This window comes from Festucalex cinctus, chromosome 3 (genome assembly GCF_051991245.1).
Source record: "Festucalex cinctus isolate MCC-2025b chromosome 3, RoL_Fcin_1.0, whole genome shotgun sequence".
NCBI lineage: Eukaryota > Metazoa > Chordata > Actinopteri > Syngnathiformes > Syngnathidae > Festucalex > Festucalex cinctus.
Genome location: NC_135413.1, coordinates 22,854,797 through 22,872,531, shown reverse-complemented (window position 1 = coordinate 22,872,531; position 17,735 = coordinate 22,854,797). Strand labels below are relative to the sequence as shown.

At 37.5% G+C, this 17,735-nt stretch overlaps 1 protein-coding gene across 4 annotated transcripts in view; it reads right to left on the bottom strand.

The window, feature by feature from the left end:
- The window catches only part of megf11 (multiple EGF-like-domains 11), a 138,780-nt gene that overhangs the window by 99,241 nt on the left and 21,804 nt on the right, over positions 1-17,735 (bottom strand). For all 4 annotated transcript variants that reach the window (XM_077516748.1, XM_077516747.1, XM_077516749.1 and 1 more), the window contains one exon: positions 1,717-1,845. The gene's annotated coding sequence lies outside the window, so the exon portion shown is untranslated. The remainder of the gene's footprint in view (positions 1-1,716; positions 1,846-17,735) is intronic.

Below are 17,735 nucleotides of genomic sequence, written 5' to 3'. Positions count from 1 at the left end.
ATATCTCTTTTTTTCCTCTGAAAATAACCAAGTAATTAATACAGCAAGTAAAAGACATAGACAGTTGTCCACACCTGTGGACAAGTTATTGTCTTAATTTAACCTAAAACGCATATTTTTGGTATTTTAGACGAGGCCTCGATTCAAACTCAAAACTTCAGAACTGTAAGGCAGACATTTTAACCACTATCACACCGCACCATCCCTGTTGGTCATATCATTAAAAAAAATAACTATTCAATATATTGTTTCCACATTGCTGCAAATGTAGTCAAGTGTGCATTCCTAGTTGGATTTTTTCCAAGGATGTGCCAATTAATTTCTACAGAGAATACAGACACTGAGGCACTGTGCAGCCTAATGCTTTTGTTTGCCAAACAATGCCACTTTTCAGTGCATTTAATGGTCCTTAAAATACTTTAAATTATTTTTTTTATGCAAAAAGCAAAAATGTGTGTAAGCATTCTACTTTGGATATTTGTTATTTAAATGTTGAATAAATATGTCTGGCACCACTTTGGAGTAGTGGCTGCTTCACATTATTGAGGTTCTGGGTTTGAATCTTGACTCATACATGATGTGAGGTTCATTGAAGATCTTTTTATTGATTTATTTTTTTTTAACAATTTTAGTGTGAATGCCCATTTGTCAATATGTGTAAGTGCTATAGATAAAATGGATGAACAAAAGGATCAAACATCAAAATTAACCCAATTTGGGTAAAAAAGACACAAAAAAAAAAAGACTGATCTACTACTCAGGTCAACTTGATCCAAATTGATGGGTTGTTCTTTTGCAAAGCGAAACATTTTGGGGGATTCTTTTTACAAAATGTTCATTTTTTTATTTTTTATTTTTTTTATTTTATACAAAATCCCCTTTTTTTTTTTTTTTTTTTACAAAACAACCTAATATTTGTAAAACAAACAAAAAACAACACACACACACACAACAGATTTTTTTGTTAAAAAGCACAACCTAATTTTATAAAAATAAATAAATAAAAATAAACTAATAAATAAATAAATAAATAAATAAATAAATAAATAAATAAATAAATACATTAATTTATTAATTAATTAAAAAACTCGGGGGAAAAAAACAAAACTCCTACTTAAAAAAAAAACAGATTTTTTTTTGTTTTAAAAAAATCCATGCATCCGAACCCCCGTCCCCCCCAAAAAAGTACAAATTAGGTCGTTTTGTGTTAAAAAATAAAAATAAAAAATTAAAAAAAAGTCGTTTGTATAAAACAACCCCCCCCCCTCTAAAAAAAAATAAATAAAATTGGTTATGTTGTAAAAAAAAAACAAAAAAAACAAAATAGAATATAAGGATAGGAATTGTTTTACTGTATACAGTTTGATATACTACAATACAACATTAACCAAAATAACAAAAATAAGAAAACAGAAAGTTGGGTTAAATTGAAGTAGTAGGCTGGTCTTTCTTTTTTTTTTTCCTTGTTTTTTTTTTTTTTTTTTTTTTCCTTTTTTCCAAATTGTTTGTTCCAAAGAAGTTATGGATATGGATGAAAGTTTGGCTGCGAAGATCCTAGTTGATTTAGCAGGTGAAAAGCGTTGAAACCTTGCCGAAGGTTTGCGCTCTCCGAGTGTGCTTGTTAAAAGCCAGCTACACATAAAGTGATTGGAGCCCTTGAAGATCGAGACAATAAGACATCAGCTAATAGCGAGAGACACGTGACCTAACACTCACCTAGTCGTAACGCTTGTGCAGATGCCGAGGAGCAGAAATGGGAGGGAGGGATGGAGGGGAAGCTCTGAAGCCTCTTTGTGTTGTGTTTAGACACACACTCTCTGGGAGAAGTGATGACAGGTCACAGATCTGTTGGCAAGAAGAAAACTAATGAGCTTATGATGACACACGCGTGCCACGCTCACGCACACACACACACACACACAAACTCATACATTTGTTACGGGAGCGAGAATCTCCACAGGGGTATAATTCACATAAGCTGCTCTTGAAAGGCCAATTTATTCGGTGCGGCCTCCACGTCCAATCACAGTTTTCATTTCATTTTACTATGTGCCTCCTACCTGCTTTTCAGCGCTTTGCTAAAGAAATAAAAGCCTGCATTAAATCAAGAGGGGCAGCCACAATGAACTCGGCTCACACTTCAAACGCTCGCACGCTGCTCGTCCGCCGTGTGACCAAATGATCGGCTCTCATTAACAAAGCTGGGCTCATAAGCACGGAACGCACACGCCGCATTTGTGTGTTTGTCGTCACACTTTAAACGCACTGCTCCTAATGATTCCATCGTGAGGTCAGAGGGCACTTTTGAGATTCTTCAAAAACACAATAGGACCGCTTTATCTCTTGGCCCAATGAATAATGCAGCATCTTTCTTTTGCCAGGGAGAGACACTCCATTGCCCTCCCTAATAAGCTCATTTAACATATCTTTGTCTCACTGATGACCTGCCTACAAAGGAAACGACTCTGTTAGAATACAATATGCAGTATATTTTAATAATCAATTCAACTTTCTGCTGCTGGTGGAAAAGGAATTGCTGTTTAGCTAACCATATTGTCGTAAAAAACATACTTTTAGAGCAAAAAAAATAGATACAGTGATTAACTAATGCAAAAAAACTATAAGGATAAGAATTGTTTTACTGATATACAGTTTAATATACGACAATACAACATTAACTGACTTAATTTAATGGCGTGTCAATATTAAGGAAATTGGTTCAGAAAAATATTTTATAAGAAGTCAGTCAGTCAGTCAGTCCATTCAATTTATAAAATTGTTTAAAAACTATATACAATTTTTTGTTAGTTAGTTAGTTAGTTAGTTAGTTAGTTGATGTACAGTAGTTTACAATAGGTAAATATTTGAGTAAATTAGCTAGATAAAAGTGTTGAAGTGTTTCTAAGAATTTATAAAATTGTTTAAAAACTATATACACATTTTTTGTTAGTTAGTTAGTTAGTTGGTGTACAGTAGTTTATAATAGGTAAATAATTGAGTAAATTAGCTAGATAAGTGTTGGTGTGAGTTTATAAGAGTTTATAAAATTGTTTTAAAACTACGTACAAAATTTTTGTTAGTTAGTTAGTTAGTTAGTTAGTTAGTTAGTTAGTTAGTTAGTTAGTTGATGTACAGTAGTTTACAATAGGTAAATATTTGAGTAAATTAGCTAGATAAAAGTGTTGAAGTGTGAGTTTATAAAATTGTTTGAAAACTATATACACATTTTTAGTTAGTTAGTTAGTTGATGATATACTGTACAGTCGTTTACAATAGGTAAATATTTGACTAAATTAGCTAGATAAACGTGTTGAAGTGTGAGTTTATAAGAGTTTATAAAATTGTTTGAAAACTATGTACAAATTTTGAGTTAGTTAGTTAGTTAGTCAGTCGATGATATACTGTACAGTAGTTTACAATAGGTAAATATTTGACTAAATTAGCTAGATAAACGTGTTGAAGTGTGAGTTTATAAGAGTTTATAAAATTGTTTGAAAACTATGTACAAATTTTGAGTTAGTTAGTTAGTTAGTTAGTTAGTTAGTCAGTCGATGATATACTGTACAGTAGTTTACAATAGGTAAATATTTGAGTAAATTAGCTAGATAAAAGTGTTGAAGTGTGTTTATAAGAGTTTATAAATTGTTTTAAAACTATGTACACATTTTTAGTTAGTTAGTTAGTTAGCTAGTTAGCTAGTTGATGATATACTGTACAGTAGTTTACAATAGGTAAATATTTGACTAAATTAGCTAGATAAACGTGTTGAAGTGTGAGTTTATAAGAGTTTATAAAATTGTTTGAAAACTACATACAAACTTTGTTAGTTAGTTAGTTTGTTTTTTTGTAGGTTGAAATAATATATTTGTAGACAGCCAATCAGACGTTAGTTAGTTAGTTTGTTTGTAGGTTGAAATAATATATTTGTAGACAGCCAATCAGATGTTAGTTAGTTAGTTAGTTAGTTAGTTAGTTAGTTAGTTAGTTAGTTAAAATAACTCAATTAAAGTATTGGAGTGAGTGTGAAATTATTTCTCTTGGACTGGCGGATGGACGGATGGGTGGGCCAGGGGGCTGACAGACAGATATAGATAGAATGACAGATGGACAGAGGGACAAATATTTAAATCCAACCATATGCACAATTCGTCACTATTGTGCCATGAGATTTCACGCCATATTTTGTTGCCTCACCAACAATTTAGCTTGGCTGCATCTAATGTCACTGGAACAGCTTGGTGATTATAAATGTAAATGTCAAGGATACAAGTTTCCCTGAACAGACCCCTGCCATTTCTTTCAAATTAGTAGTGTATGAGCCTGAAATGCAACGATTAATCGACAGCTAATTGATCATCTAATTATTTTTGATAATGGAAGAATGGCTTAAATATATTTTTTCATTTTAAATTGTCTAAATGCTCAGAATTTCAGCTTCTCAGCAGTAAATATAATTTTTTAGGTCCTCCATGAAAGTGGACTTATTATCTTTGTGTTGAATCAAAATAAAACATCTGTGTTTACTTTTAAAAACAATGATTAACGTTTTTTTTTTTCTATTTTCTGAAATGTTATGGGACCAAACCAAGAGCTGAATCATAATAAATTAATTAATTTATGTTAAAAAATTGAGCATTAAGAGCAAAAAATCTGTGTTAAAACGTTTATTGTACCCGGAAAAACACAAAAACAATTTCCTTAGTATTTTATAGCATCCATATTAAAAACATTTCTGACATCCATCTATCCATTCATTTTGTTTAACGCTTTTCCTTATTAGGGTTGCAGGTGAGCTGAAGCCCATCCAGTTGAAAGGCAGGGTAAACACCCTGGACTGGTCGCCAGCCAACAGCAGAAATGTACACCAAAAAATGCCTATTAAGTAATGAATTAAGTGATAATTTGACCCATAATCAGTCAAAGAGGTTTTTCCAAATGGCCACTGTCTATAACACCTCTGTGAACAAATGACCACCACCAGGGAAGCATGAAAGTGAATCACAATTTACAATTGAAGCCTGTAGCGGGAGCAAACCTTTCAATTTATATGGGCCCAAAATGCTTTGTGTTTTTTTTTAAATGGTGTGTTTTACTGTTGTAATGATGAATCCTTTTTTCCCCATCAACATTCATAAAGACATTTTGCTTCTGTTTACACTTCAAACATTCACATTCCATCAAAGTAAATCTCCTCTAGAGATTTTATTATCCCAGTGGAGATTTTTGTCCCCCATTTCTGAATGCTTTTATCTCAGATGATGAAACCTTCAAACTGTTTGCGCATATGATCAAAACAGTGAAATAAAACACTTTTTAGACTGTAAAGCCAACCACACAGTAAGCAATGCGACTGAACTCGACAGAACTTGAACTAGTCGACAAATGACTCTCAGGCTCGGTGGTTGCGTCAACTAGTCAACAGCTGGAGGTCGACTAATGGCCAATCTAGTGTTCAGGACATAGCGCCTTGCTGAAATCAACAAGTGGTTGGTCGGCGCAATAAGCTTCGGCAGTGATTCCTGTGGAAATATATGACCAAAAACGAGACTCATGGTAGTACAGCTACTTGTAAAATACACAAATCTACCCTCAAGTATAACAAAAGCACAAGTGCTACCAACGCCTATCTGAAAATGCTAACGCTAATGCCAGTTGGCTAACAACCTTAAGTCCTCACATCAGCTGTCAACAAAATCACCAAAGGCTTTAACAGTAAAAAGACTTTGTTGTAAAAAAATGAACCACAAATGCCTGTGTGAGTAATGTAAAGATGCTTGTACACATTTCTGTAACATTTTGTATGAATAACCGCTCATTTGAGTGATACAAGTGCCACGAGTAGCATGCTAATTAGCGCTACTGACTCAGCACGTCAATGCCGCTTTCCACTGTTCATTAGCCTTAAGCTAGCTACGTTCGGGATGCAAGTCACTCACTGTGTGTAATTTTCTTCGTGTTTAGTTTTACAGTTAACCTCAACTGGATTGTAATAAACGGTTTGAAACCAGCAACAATGGACTCTTTTTGAGGGACTGTTTGCTATTTGCCAAACTGTACTCATTCTGTTCAGTGAGGGCAGAATATATAGGCTACTATAGAAGCTATAAAATGTATTGTTAGCTCTATAAAATAGCAGTTGTGGTCCACACACTGTTTTTGTGGAAAAATGCACTTTCCTAACAATTCAAAACTGAGTAAATGTTAAAAAAAAAACAAAAAAAAAACAAAAAACGACACTTTAATGTCTCCATTTGTCATTTTGTCTTGCAAAGCAGACTAGACAAGATAATGACGATTCTCTGCACATCTAATTGAAGCAGAAATCATTGTCAAAATCGATTCTGAATCGAATTGTGACACAGTCAAAGATCCCCACCCCTAGAGGACACGCACCTGTGACTCTAAATGAGGGCACCGTCGGACTTACACCTGCGGAGAGAAACATCCGCCGCTGATGATGAGGCGGCGCCCCTCTCTGTCCCTTGTAGTGCTTATCAGCAGAGACGTCTGCATGATTAAAGCTGGATGTCTTCGGCGTGTGACTTATTAAAGTGCAATGCAATTAAGCGGCGTGTCCCCTGGCTGACCAGAACCTGCACTCCTCCATGAATGCTGCTCAGCACGCCGCGCTAAGAGGGCCGCGTCCTATCTCCGGATCGCACATAATATCCCAAGTTCATCTCACTGCTGGTCGTTTATTTAAAATATGCTCGTACATAAGCAAGTCGAGAGGAAACAAAAAACAAAAAAAAACGTGCCGTTGCAATCTTGTGCGGCGCCTCAGAGAGAATGCCTGATCAGCGAGGCGCTTTTTTGCGTATCACGTCTTTGTTCAATCGTCTAAATGTGAGCTGAGCGCCAACATACATTTTTTATGAGAATTCATCCTGCTGCTCAATCTGTTTTGCTAATCACCGCCGAAGGATTCCCGAGCAGCCAAATTTGGACTGATCCAAAGGTTACAGGTGTAAGCAAGCAAGCCGCACCGAGTGCCAATGAGATCAGACCCGGCGCTGGCCAGCGCCGTCGTGCATATGTGAGGGAAAGGGGAAGTGGGGGGGGGATGTCATTAAGAGTCAGGGCTCATTAGTGAGGCTGCGGCGCTTCCCTTTGCATCAGCGGCGTACCTGCATGTGTGTCTGATGTGTTAGAGGCTGGGAGGAGGCAATGACACGCAGCTATGTCACAAATAAAGCAACACGACTACAAAGCCGACTCTCAACTTCCTGCTACCGACTGTGAAAAACATCGTGTTTATCGAAGCGCTCGTTTAATGGCTCCGCTGCTATTTTCTACATCTCTACATGTTCGCAATGAAATTTAAGCATGGGTAATTCATGTCTTTCACTGACAGCACCTGTCATTTTGTTGAGGAAATTTTGAAAAATACAGAATTTAAAATAATTCAACTATTGCAGACAAGAATTCGTGCAAATAGGTCACAGTGTTCGAAGGAACACATTCACTGGCGCAGAATTTGAACTTTGGAATTTTGTTTTGGTTATTCTGATCTGCTATTGAGGTGGAGATTACGTTACTTAGCCAAAATCTCATCTCAATTGCGTGTTTGTTTATTCTACAAAGAGCATACCAAATAAAAGTCTCACAATGGCATTTAGCCTTTTGTCAATTTTTATCTTCCAAAGATGCAGCATACAAATGCCTGTTGTAATCGATGTTGTCGGGCTCAGGATAACGTTGATTGCTCCTTGTTCACTGATTGGTTTGGAATATTCTGCCGTTTTACTTCCTTATGAAAAACATGTTTGCAGCGTGCGGAAATGGTGTTTTTCAATATTTTAATAGAGTGGGATAATCGGTCTCTGATTGTTTTTGTTGGTGTTGCATTGATCAGTACAATGCGACATGGATGAGTTGTGCCATCGTGAAAGACTTCCCATGGCTGATGTCGTTCTTTAGAGCGAGAACAAGTTGAAATGGATTCAACAGAATTTTTGCAAGCAGCATTGAAGTTGCCGAAGCATTTTGACGCCAGCAGTCAACAGTCAATTCAGTGTCAATTAATGTAAGCCAATCATTAGTTGTTACAGGGCTGCTGTTGACATTGTGGTTAACTTCCAAACATTCTATTTTTTCCCGCATCTTTGTTCATCTCAGACAGCCTTCGAATCATTACCAGACTTAATATAATCCAACTTCAACTTCAAAGTCATTCATTATGTGCAATTTGGAGGTCGCTGAGAGAAGATTCCGCTGCCTGCCATCAATAAGCGGCCTAATGAAAGTGCCATAAGACAACAGCACAACTTTCCTGACAGGGAGTCCCTCTCGGAGGCCGAGGCTCCCGGGAAAGTGCTGTGCGTCGTTTAACAGGAGCTTAATTCTGCCCACATGGTTTATTCATGCGGCGAGCGCGGATAGCACGACGCTCATAAATCACACAGCGCGGCGTCGCTGGACATCGGCGCGAGCCCGGGCAGGGCTCGCTAATCTCAACACCATCTTTCATGTGAATAACCTTGCCTCACTGCAGGGCAGGCCAACGCTAGACACGGCCCATTGGAGGGAACCGCTCCTCGTTTATTTCATTTCTTTCGCTGCAAAGGAGACAAACACCGTCCTGTTTGCTCTCAGCCAGTCGTGGTTCAACTCTCAACCGTGGTGAGGAATTGCTCGAGAGGAAACGCTGTATCCTCCTCTTAACGTTTTGCTTTGTGAATGCGGAATCAGCCGCGCGATGGATGAGAGCAGCAAAGTGGTCAACATGTGATCAGAAGTGGATCAAAGCAGCAGTACAAAATATGCTACAAACACCACCATAAAATAGAGAGCAGAATTCAAACTGAGCACACAGTAAATGATTACTTCATTTGCGATGTTTTGTTTTTGTTAAAATATCTATACATGTTGGCTAGAACAAGTTGAGATTGATTCAACGTCTACACACACTCATGGCAGACGACGAGGTGCTCTAAAGTGGCCACGCCAGCCTGAATCCTCGGTCCACATGCTGGTCAGGTTGGACTTCAAAAAGAAAAAGAAAAAAAAATCCACCCTACACTCTCTCTTGTTGTTCTCTGTGTAACGTGCGCACACTCACAGCTGACAACAAGGCACTCTAAACCTGACACGTCTCTAGCTCATTTATGAATTTGTCCGTTTGTAGGCAAATTTGTTGTTTTGTCACAGGAATGGCTCATCCACATTTTCAGAACTATAGGCAGACAACAAACTAAGTTGAATGTAGAAGTGCAACGATTAATCGATTAACTGACAACTAATCGATTGTTTTTGCTGACCAATTAATTGTTTAGAGACCTAAAATTGTCCATATCCTCAGAATTTCAGCCTCGACAGTAAATATTCACCACATTTTACCTCTATGAAAGCAGACTGATTATCATTGTACTGAATCCAAATAAGACATTTACAAACATCTGTTTTAACTTTGGAAAGCAATTACCAATATTTTAGCCTGACATGTTACCAACCAAACCAATAAATGAATCATAAAAAGATCACGTTAATACAGTTTTTGAACTATCAATTGGGAAAAAAATTACCTGTTTTGGAAAAATAGCATGTGAATGAAAACTTTTTCAAATCTGATTCATTGATTAATCGAGAAAGTAATCGACAGATTAAACTGTTATTAAAATCATGTTTAATTTTACATTTTATGGGTGGGGTAGGGACAACAGAACCCCAACTATTTGTATAGAGGCAATTCCAATGTCAATATATGTTAGTGATAGACCGATATGTTTTTTTCCAATGGCCGATACCGATACAGATTATTAGTAGTCAAGGAGGCCGATAACCGATATTCCAAGCCAATATTCATTTGCAGTAAAATAGAAAAGAAAATTCAACTATATTGACAGATTACTTTAAAAAAAATTATAACAAAAACTGCAGGGAGTTTGCAGGGTAATTAGCATGTGAATGAGCACAAAAAAAATGTAAAATAAAAATGAAAAATCAAGTAAATAGAAACCTAAAGATTTCTACTGTAAATATTTTTTTTATTAAAATTTCAATATAATTTCTTGATTTATTTATTTATTTTTTAAATTAAAAAGTTTAGGGAGTTCCTTTTTTTTTTTTTTTTTTTTTTATAAAGAGGACATTTAAAAAGATCCATAAATGAAAATTTCCCTGCATCTCACTGTGTGACAAATTCATGCGAATGTAAGCTCATTTGGGTGTTTTGTTAGGGTTCGTAAAACGTTTCAAAAGATTTTCGCAGTGAAAAATTGTCTGAATATGTTCCAAATATGTTGAAGTAAAAGCTGTCTGTGAACATCTCACAATTCCTGATGAAAACCCCCAAATCGCTACAATATACGATATTTGGCATTGTGACAAATATCGGCATCGGCCATTAATCAGTCTATCCCTAATATATGTTCCCTTTAAAAATGACTGGATGTGTACCAATGCTCAATAGTTTCTTCCTTAGTCCATGTCTCACCAAGGTTATTTTTTTAAGCAACAAGTCGACGGACAAATGAAGACTTAATTAAAAAAAAAAAAAAAAAAAAGCGAGGGTAATAAACTACAGGTCAATGGGATGTGTTTTGCAGTGCTTGCCGTCACCTCTCTCCTAAAAATGATTTTAGGGGAATTTCAAGCAGACAAAACAACACTGAATGCACTTCTGACTGGGTCAACCAGCAACCCACACCAAGACAACAAACAAACATATGACTTCTTTAAATAAAATCACTTAAACTACCGTCATCTTCTGTATGACAAAAGAGAATGCGGAGGACGAGCAGACAGCGAACAGGCGAGTATAGTGACGTGACGGCCTCTCACAATGAGATGCTGGAACAACAGCGCGGCTGTCAGGCTAATTTTACACACCAATGCTTTCACACCTCAGCCACGCAGCCTTCAAACTCTGAACCCTGCGTCTTCTTCGCCGCGTCTTCATTTATTTTGTGTCAGTGTCCAAGACGTGAGACGCAAGGCGGTGAGAAGCCCGAGCCAAATGTCGCCGGGTAAGCGGTGTGTGAAGAAGACAGTGAGCGAGAGAGAGAGAGAGAGAGAGAGAGAGAGAGAGAGAGAGAGAGAGAGAGAAAAAAAAAAGCTCCGTGGGTGCACGCATCAGTGCGTCAGGTGCACATGAGAACCCTTCAGAGCTCAAAGGAGAAAGTACTGGTAGGGTTGTTTTGAGTTGTGAAAATCTGAGTGGATAAAAGAAAAGCTTTAGTTGTAGCTTATATACGCTTCTCCAAATTAACTCATTCACTCCCAGCCATTTTCATGTTCTATTGCTATCAAAAAAAAAAATGTGTCTCTTTCATCAGGGGAAAAAAAGTACAGTATATATTTTTTTTATGTTTTTATGTTTTGTAGCAATTATCATTATTCACAAACCTGTTGAAAATACTGGGAAAAAGAGCTTGTTGCAACATGGACCTGGTTGATCTCTTATACTTTGCTGCCACCTGCTGGCCGTTTTTTTATTGTAATAAGTACCATCGCTTTAAGTGACCGCTTCAGGTCAGAAACCGCATCAAAACCTTCATACAAAAACTCTAGCATAGAAAAACCTAAAAAACGTATAAATACGTTTTTGGGAGTGAATGAGTTAATTGGCTTAGACCAGCTGTGCCCAATACATCGATACAAATCGACTAGTCAAAAGGTATCGGCATTTGTAGGTTTGGATTGTATGACATTTAAAAAACAACAACAACAACAACAACAACAAAGAGGTCAGCCTATTATCTAGCTATCCATCCATTTTCTTAACCGCTTACTCCTCACAAGAGTCACGGGGGTGCTGGAGCCTATCCCAGCTGGCTCCGGGCAGTGGGCGGGGTACACCATGAAGTGGTTGCCAGCCAATCGCAGGCCTATTATCTGAATAAGTGAATTTTAGCTCATTTTAGCTCACTGGTAGTGCTCTGTGCTCATAAACCAGCGACAGGGTCACTATGGGGGTTCAATCCCCGAGTGGGGACCCTGCGGAAGAAAATAAATAAAGAGTTGATTGTGTTTGGCTGGCTGGGATACTTGACTCTTTGAGCCATTTTCCGCAGTAAAAAGTTAATATTTTATCTATAATTAATGTGGTAACTTCATTATTTTTCATGTACAATTAGTAATTTTAAAAAGTAATTTTTCTACTTGCTGGCAACTGATGATGACATCACCTATGCTGAGGAAGTAGGCAATGACCAATCATGGCTCAGTTTATTGACCAAACCCAGAAAACAAGTGAGCAATGATTGGCAGTTACCTACTTCCTCAGCACAGGTGATGTCATCATCAGTCGACAGCAAGTAGAAAAATTACTTTTTAAAATTACTAATTGTACATGAAAAATAATGAAGTTACCACATTCATTCTACACAAAATATTAACTTTTCGGTGCTGAAAACCGTTCAATGAGTTAAGTATCCCTTTACAAAGTAGATCTTGGAGCAAAAACATTTGGGCATGGCTGGGTCAGAACAATGTTTCCCAAACTTTATTTCAACGAGATATAAATTTGACTCAGGACGTTCAATAACGCTTTTTCCAGACCAATTCCTGTATAGGCACTAAACTCTTGAGTAGTTAATGGCCCCTGGGGCGGTAGTTTGGACACCACCACTGTTTTAGATCCCCCCCCCCCCCCCCAAAAAAAACAGACCTACACATCACAATTAAACAATCTTTCTTTAAAAATGAATGAAATTAATGACAATGACCACCAAACAAAAATTCCACAATATGTATAAAGTGATTATAAAAAGTCTCCATGCAGGTCTTACAAATATTTTTGCCTGTCACTAATTAAAACGACTTTTACTTAAAGTGCAAGCTGCATCACGTTTTTCTTTTGGTAAAGCGGTCACTCCACGTAAAAGGAATGGCTTTGGCATGGTCATCGAATCTAAAAATATTCACATAGCCAGCGTGGTGAAATGAAAGCGAAATCAGATGGATTAGCATTAAAAGTTCTGGCTCCAATTTTGCCACTGCGACCTTTTAAATGTCCTTCAGTCCACTTGAACAAAATACGCCTACTTAGTCAGAATATATTTTAAAAAATGAGCAAAAGATAAGAGCTCAATTCGGCTCTGTTCAGTCTGCATGCATGGCCAGTCACTGACATAACAGACCTCACATTAAAATCTTACCTTTATACTCGGAACAATTCACAATATTCAACTCAAACAATATGCAATATTATGACTTTTCTAAGATACTGCACAGTTTTAATTGACACGGTTGGACCAATATTCATTATAACAATGTTTGGTATTGTGGTGGCCGTCACAGTGGTGTAGAATAATGCTATATTAATTATATTAATAATGTTATATTTTGCTCACCTGTACAAAAATATAAACGCGACACTTTCTGCTATGTATGTACACAATATGCCCATTTCTGTCAAATAATGTTCACAAATCTGTTTAAATCAGTATAAGTGAGCACTTCTACTTTGCCGATTTATCTCATCCACATCATAGATGTGGTATTTGAAGATAGCACAAGTGTGCCTCAAATTACACATAAATGGCAGTAATGTGCTGTTATACTAAAATGTTTTGTTCATGGTGCAGAAATTAGGATTTACTGTAAAAATCCTGTGCCTTGTGTTTGACACCTCTAAATAATACCCAAAAAAAAAAAAAAAAAAAAAAAACTTTCTTTTTAAGCCCCCTGTACACACATCTGAGAATGTTCATTTATTGTGGGAGCCACACCCATGCAATAATCATGCTGTCTGATCAGTTTATTGATATGCCACACCTGTGAGGTGGAATGATGATCTTGGCAAAGGAAAAGTGCTCACAAACACTGTGGAAAAAAAAAAAAAAAGAGAGAGACATGGGCCTTTTTTTCTACAACAGAAAGTCTTAGCTCTTTGAGTTCAACTCGTGAAAAACAGGAGCAAAAACAAAAGGTGTACGTTACATTTTTGTTCAGTGTCGCCATGTGACGATGTCAGATTTTTATTTTATTTTATTTTTTGCAAAGAACAAGCTGCAAAACGATGTGAAATAAAAAGTGCTGTTCTTGCTTTGGATGTTTTCAAAACATTTTGAAATGAAAAGGTGGGAGCTACATTTTCCATTTTTTTTTGGCATGTTGATGATAGTATTTTGAAAAATATTATGTTGTCAGGGGCGGCACGGTGATCGAGTGGTTAGCACGTCCGCCTCCCAGTTCTGAGGTCTTCGGTTCGAGTCCAGGCTCCGGCCTTCCTGGGTGGAGTTTGCATGTTCTCCCCGTGCCCGCGTGGGTCTTCTCCGGGTACTCCGGTTTCCTCCCACATTCCAAAGACATGCATAGCAGGTTAATTGGGCGCTCCGAATTGTCCCTAAGTGTGCTTGTGAGTGTGGATGGTTGTTCGTCTCTGTGTGCCCTGCGATTGGCTGGCAACCAGTCCAGGGTGTCCCCTGCCTACTGCCCAGAGCCAGCTGAGATAGGCGCCAGCACCCCCCGCGACCCTTGTGAGGAATAAGCGGTCAAGAAAATGGATGGATGGATGGATTATGTTGTCAGGCAGATTAAAACTCATTCGCTCCCAGCCATTTTCACAGAAGCAATTCCGTTCGCTCCCGGCAGTTTTACTGGATTTTGACTGATTTTGCAAGGCCCACAGAATGTTGTGTTGCTAATATAAAAACATGGAACCTATCAAAAGAAAGATCAAAGTCTCTTCTTTCATCAGGAAAAAAAAGGATATTTCTATCTGTTTTCATTTAGCAGCAATTAGCATTAGAATATAGCTAAGCTTAATCAATTTTCACGAATCTATTTAGAATTGTGAGTAATTAAGCTTTTTTTCAACATGGTCCTGATTGATCTTCTTTGCTCTGCTGCCACCTGTTGGCTGTTTTAACTACCGTTTCTTCAAACGTTCTTTGCAGTTGAGAGGCTGAATCAAAGCCTTCTGTATGCTCGAGCATTTAAAAAAAACGTCTTTGGGACACTTAAAACATTTTTTTTTTAAACAACGTATTTATACGTTTTGGGGAGCAAATGAGTGAAGTTTGAATGTCTTGCTGTATATTTTGCTGCCACTCTTGTACAAAATCTGGATCTCAATTCGCCAAATACGTTACATCAAGGAAAGCAATACACTGTATATAAAAGTGCACATAATTAAAGCCATGTGGGATGCAATATAGTATTGATTATCGGCATCGGCCCTAGGGGAAAAAAATATATAATAATAATAATAATGTCACATCCACAGTTTTAAGAGGGTGTGTACACTTATGCAAACATTATATTAGTTGTTTATTATTACTTCCCCTCTCCCAAGTATAAAAAAACCCCGAGTTGTATTGATTATACAGTAGGTCACATTAATGATGGATTTTTATTTTTTTTAATTTATCACAAAAATCTGGCCTTTGAACAGGGGTGTGTAAACTTTTTTTTTTTTTTTTATCAGAAACATGTAATAATGTTTCTAAATTTCAAAGCAACAACATGATTGGAAAAAAAAGTGCAGTTAATTTGTTAGATAATTTAAAACAAATCCAGGTCGTAAAGATCTGGAAATCTTTGCGGTCTATTCCATGACGCTTTCCCCCCACCGCAGCATTGTGTATCGAAGACATGATCCACCGTGTCCTGAGTGCCCCGACCTGCTCCGGGTGCACAAGCGTTTGCCCGGCGTGGGGCCAAAGGAGATGCGACACGCGGCTGTGCTGCTGTATTATTCAAGAGGCACCCCCGTCGTGCGGGCAGTTATTCAGCATCCGAATCCCAGATGCGGTTTAACGTGTGCTCCCTTCAGCGTCCTGACAGCTGCCCATTGATCGCATGCAAGGTAGATGGCTGCTGAATAAGCGCGCGCGGGAGGGAACTTTGTGTTATTGGGCTCAAATTGCCTGGATGATAACGCGGAAATCCATCAATTGACTTTGGAAACGGGCCAGAGTTCACTTGCCGCCACTGATTGAAGAGGCGAGGCGCAGCGTGCGGCCGAGATGCGCTGATGCGATGCTACATGCAAAATATAATGCAGCAGTGCGCCTGCATGTATGGAAGGAAGCAATTCCCTTTTTGAGTCAAATCCAGACAAATCCTGTGCGTGGACACAGATTGGACACGACATTATGATAAGATAATAAAAGAATTGTGTCCATTTTGATAAAAATGTTGACATGCAGTGTATCTTACTGAGAGCTGTGTCTAATTGGCCACAACCCGATATGTATATATTTATTTTTAGGCAGATGCTCATTCCAATATTTGGCAGAATAAAATTCCCTTAACCAATTAATCAGCTGACAAATTTTAAAACATGTAATGAATAAAATAACTTACAACAGTTATATATTACAAGCAGAACATTTGACTGTTTTACAATACTTTGTCCAATTTGTTTAAAGAGGAAGTCGATTAATCGGTTGGACTCTTGTGTTAAATGTTTTCAATGTGTTATGTAGGATTAACAGCTCTCAGTATGCAAGCTATAAACATAATTAACCCTTTGAGCGCCGTTGACGTACAAACATCGTCAACGGGAAACCTACCGAGGAGCGCCAGGGACAGGAATTGTCGTCAACCACATTATTTTCTATTTTTTTTTAAATGGGAATGGGTGGAGAAAAGTCTCTGTCATCAATGAGTCAATTTTGGATGACTTTATCTGTGGAATATGGAAACCCGCTCGGGAAATTCAAGCAGCTTATTGAGATTGAACAAAGTTTTGGGCATGTTAAGTCTACCACAAAGAGTGCCACAAAAGATGACGGAAATTATTTGAAATTAGAAGTAGCGATGATTTAAAGAACACACAAACGGAAGAGGGTTATTCTGAGCTTGTCTATCAAATCCATGTTTGTCACCCACTGCAATGGCTATTAGATTCCTGTAGATGGCGGCATATAGCACTCTGAATAACATTATACATGTATTTATTTATTCCCATCTATCTTTCTTTCAAACAAGGTAAATCAAAATTGATTATTTGCTTTCTTTCTTATATACAAAGTAGTAGTATAGTATATGAGAAAAAAAATATGATTATATATCCCTACACAATGATCAAGAAGTCCACATTTGACCCGGCAATAGGACTCGTTTTGTGCCCGTCCCACTGAAGACCATTCATCACGCTACCGAATGACTCGACATGAACTCAAAAGTGAAATCTAATGACGGTGTCACCAACAGTAGCGAAACACGTCACGAGGTATCGGTTCACGCTCAGGTCAGCTTTGCACGTTAATTAAACGTTTCATCAGATGAGCCTTAAAACTTCATCAAGCCCGCTCCGATGGTTCATCCTCACCTTTCAAGCCTCTCTGTCTTTTGTTAGCGTGCCTGATAAATTATTCAATATTCATTAAATAATGTTTGATGAAAAGGGAACAGGGGCAAGACGTTAACGCTAATTTATGACTTTGACGAATCGTCACCGCTGTAGGATGCTGGCAAAAGATATTGTTTTGCAAGGATTTTTTTTTTTGTCAGGCCTCTTGTTAACCTTTTTATATTGTCAGATAACATTAAGCAGTTCGTGTGCCTTAGTTGTACTGTACAGCATTATAACCACATCTAATAAGATTTATTAAAAAAAAAAAGTTCAACCTTTGCAAAGGTAATGTTGAATTGACTGTCGCACACTTATTATCTTAACATTGTTTACTTGGTGTGGTTGTTATTTGCAGTGCATCATGTTGTTTACTACTTTTATTAGCTACAAAAGAAAGCCTTCAAAGTTGGATGCGCCAAATGTGTGAAAAAAAAAAGAAAAGACAATTAAATACATTTAAAGGGGGAATAGCGCTGTTCTATTTTAG